We start from the raw sequence: 4,472 nt of genomic DNA, 5'->3' as shown, positions 1-4,472 counted from the left end.
AAGTAGGTAAATAGACTTCTGTATTCTGTAAACAGTCACTCTTTCATAACATCTGTTAAGGGCAGAATTAGCCACTGTGATGATAGCACAATAAAGGCAATTTAAGGGTGTACTAATACTGAATGTACAGCCTTTGTTTGCTAATCAGGATTAAACTATGATACAGACACTACTGGCTTACTCATGTTGTCTTTGATTATTTTAGTGAGTCAAAGTTGCAGCGAATCTCCTCAGAAGTTTCAAGAAAAGCAGGTTTAGTCACTTTCCTTTTCTGATATCTGTTTGATAATGTTCTCAGACCACATGGCTTGTTATCGGCTTATCAAGCTAGCCTTCCCTGCCTTGTGAGGTAAAGTGCTCATGTTTAAGTGACGAATGTTGCGTAAAGCCTTTTCTGGCTTTCAAGATGGCTGTGAGAAACCTGATGAACTGCCTCAAGTGATGTCATTTGAGAAGAATACAAGTTTTTTATCTCTGTTTTTTTAGGCTAGCAGCTCAAGGCTACATTAACCACTACAAGCATGACACACCAGAATCTCTGACTAAACTGTCGGCGGTCACTATGCATTGTGGGTAATGTAGGCGCGAGGTTTTGACAAGTTAGAAAAGTACATGGACTAAAAAAGTTCTCTGGTTCTGCTTCATGAATTTTTATCTTTTGTTTAAAACCTGTTTAAACACTGTTACAGGAGTGCAACGTCAGTAAAATGAAATAAAATAAATAAATCTCTGTCATTAGTTCCTATGACAGTAAATATTTGTCTTACACAAGTTTGTACTTTGAAGCACATCCAGGTAAAGGAAATGTCTACAAACACATGATATTACAAAAGACAGTTACAGTTGATACATGTAAAAAAAAAAAAAAAGAAAAAAGATTAAATGATTTTGTTTCTATAGCCGTGTGATAGATGTGATAAATCTTATTTTTCCAGCTCTCCTTTGTCAGAACTTTTCCCTTTGTTCACTTGTCAGAAAGTTCTCATAGAAGAACAAAAACAACCCTCCAGCTGTGTTTTCTTCCTTGTCGTCATGATGTGAAGGGAGACTAAAATTAGAGAGCCGTGACACTAGAGTTTGTTCCTGCGTCCTACTGGTCTAATAAACCTGACAGCTTACAGGATTCAGTGTCAACAATACTTTCCAAGGATACACAAATGTCCATTTGTGTTTCTTCTTCTTCTTCTTTATGTTTGCGTTTGTGTTTTATGAAAGTAAGTTGGACTTAAATGAATAGTGACAAGTCCTCTCTTATTGCAGTTTGCCCTTTTTTAAACCAAAACTAGAGTTTTATTTTTAAACCAAAACAGATTAAAAAAATAGAGTTTTATTTTATTTAGTATATTCTAATCTTCTGGCATAAACTAAGTAAAAATAAAGTGAGACCAACAATGAGTTAGCTTCCTAGTGAACTGTAGACACATGAAGTGAAGTGAGCGCTGAATTTTTACAACCTTATAAACCCATGATGATGTCAAAACAGTAGGACAATGAGGCCCAGGTTGAAAATAACTGGAATTATCCTTTAAGTTATGTGACTACGCCCTCCGTGCTCTAGTTTTGCTGAAAGACTTGAAAACAGTCACAGGAAGGAGTATATCAAGATGGAGTTCCTTTTTTAAGCCCCAGTCTTATTGTTCCACCTCAGAGCAGGAGAGAGGAGGAGACGCACTCTTTCCTCGCCTGACGCAAACAGGAGACACACAGACAGAGATGGACCTCAGGGTTCACACTGCACATGGCTCAAATTGTTTTTCTAATTTATCACGGAAAACATACTGACACTGTACAATACTGTACACATCCAATACATCATGGCTGTATATGTGTCTGACTTGGATCTCCTTCATCCCAACCCTTATGAGAGAGATCATCATAGATAAAGGACAACTTATTGATTAGGTGTTGAACGCCCAGAGAGGCACAATCCATTGTGGTGTAGAGCAGAAGGTTGAAAGAATCAGTACACACTTGTGCCATGAAAACAGTGGAGGTTAAGAGGAAATACTCAAAACATTAAAGGCTACATTTTTTCCTATTGTGAATAAATCCCATTAATAAGACAAAAAGCCAACAATTAATTGATTCTAACAAATATAAGCCTTTCAGCTTATTCTTCTGTCCCATTGAGCACCATTTTTATCCAAAAACACATTCGTGAGACATAGTTTAGTAGGCGACTTTATTTTAAGTCAGGCCCGGACACTCTCTTGGTCATTCTGATGTCTGATGGTCACTCTATCTGTCGCTCACTCTGTCGGCTGCTCGTACGCTTGCTCTTACACACTCACGCTTTCACGCTCGCTCGTACGACGCTGTTAAGGTTGCTCTGACTGACGCTCTGAAGGTTGGTCGGACAGTCAGTCCACACAAATTTCCCCATCCATTGGCAGCCACAGTTTTGCCTTGAGAGGCGGACATTTGGAGGTCAAGTGCGTCATACACACTCACACACCATTTTGCCATATTTATAATTAATCTGATCATATGTCTGCATGTACCTCATCGCAGCTTCTGCGAATTCACACTTGTTTGAAAATAAAAATATATATATCTGCTATCATTTTTGAAGATTTACTTCTTCAGCCTGAGAGCCACACAGGCTGCGGGAAGTCAAAGTATTGATAGAGACCACAGTATTTGCTCTGGACTTAACATCGGATCTATTGACAATATCAAGATGTTGCCATGTAACCATTTAATTGTGTTTGTGTGGGGACACCTCTCATCCCTAAACATGTATTCGTATTGGCCATGTTTGCCAGAAGATCGGTCATTATTCTCCGGTGCTGCGGACTGCACCTTCCTCCCCTTTATTGACTCATATGAAAACACAATTATTGCACCAACAAAAAGGTGGTCAAAGGTGCAGACACATAATGTTTTCCAATGAGCCGAACACTCTGCTCATGACTATAGTGTGTTTGGTCTCAAGAGCAGCACACTGAAAGAAATATCGTGGTACCTTTCTGGTTTGGTTTGGGTTTGGAACTGGCTCCCTTTGTTTCTTCCTCCTGCTTTACAGACCCCTCAGAGTCACTCAGTGTTTCTACGCTACTGATTGTTGCTACTGGATCTGTGATACACAGCACAGATATTTTTTGGTGTAATAAATCTTCACCAGCTGACCACAATACAGGAGATTAAAATAGCTTGCCTGACTTCATCGCCAGCAGTGAGTCACAGTTAATTCAACGAGGGGTTAAATTTGAGCACAAGGATGTGAAGTTGGGCTGTGCAGGAAACAGGGAGAGCAGTTTCCTGTTATGTAGAAAGAGCCCGTTGTACACCAATCAGACCTTCGGATGGTGTGCAGGGAAACAAAGCTGGTTTATCAATAAAAGATCACAGATACTTTTTTTATGTGGCATGATCAGTAATTCTGAGAAAAATGACTTTATGATTATATCATCCAGACACAAGTGGGATCTGAGGATGTAGCGTTTTCACCTTATGATGACTGGATCTCAACACTAAAACAAATTACAGAAGTTGTGGGAAACATGAAGGGAAGCTTTGATTGAATGGAAGTTTGGTGTTTTTGAAGGTTTAATATTATTCTGGTACCACCTTCTAATAAGACAATAATTACAAGGGGTTTATAAGTTGTAATAAATGGTTTTGGCGATTGTTATGCCGATAATATGAAGCCAATTTGCTTTCATTGACTTAACAAGAGCAGCATTGAAAGTTGGTTTATGGTCCATCAATAAACACAGACAAGGAGAAGAAGAAGAAGAAGAAGAAGAGCCAAACATACTGTCTTCTCTCTGTTTTCAGAGGAGAGGAGGGAAAAGTCTATGAGTTTTAACACAACAAATCTTATTAGAGCTGTGAAATATTAAATCACTCATCTTTGCTACATATAAGCCTCTCTAAGGCTCAGGTATATCGACAACACGTTATAAACTTATTATTAATACAAAAACTGTGAAATTATCGGTTATCTTATCGGTATCGCCTGACAATATCCCTTACCATGCATAGTTAGTAGTCAAACACTCTTCACAACACTTTTCATAACCTGGCAACCCAAAAAGTCTCATTAAAGCCTTATGATTTATAAAGCATAACTACATGGTTTATCTACCAGTAGGCTAATTAAACTACTTTTTTAAAGTGCCTTATTATCAAGTGGTAGCATTTTTTCTATTATTTTCTGTCATCAAAAGTTATTTTCACGTGTAGTTTGGTTTATAATCAAGAAAGGTTCATATTTAAAGATGTATTATCTTCAACTCACTCTAACTTCACGTCGCATCCTATGCAGCCTTAACATTTTGCTCTTATGACTAGTGACGTGTATTAAAACTACTAATCAGCCTTTTAAATTCAGTTGTAGGCTGATATCATCATTGCCAACGCTTGACTTGGATCTGCTGCTGCTCACTAAAGGGGATCCTGCTGTCGTGGCTCAGGCTTTTCTCTCCATTTGGTTTCCAGTCGCGTCCTGCGCGCCGGAGGACGCACAA

The sequence above is a fragment of the Pagrus pagrus genome (genome assembly GCF_965226575.1).
Source record: "Pagrus pagrus genome assembly, chromosome: 3".
Classification (NCBI taxonomy): domain Eukaryota; kingdom Metazoa; phylum Chordata; class Actinopteri; order Spariformes; family Sparidae; genus Pagrus; species Pagrus pagrus.
This window is presented reverse-complemented; position numbering follows the sequence as displayed.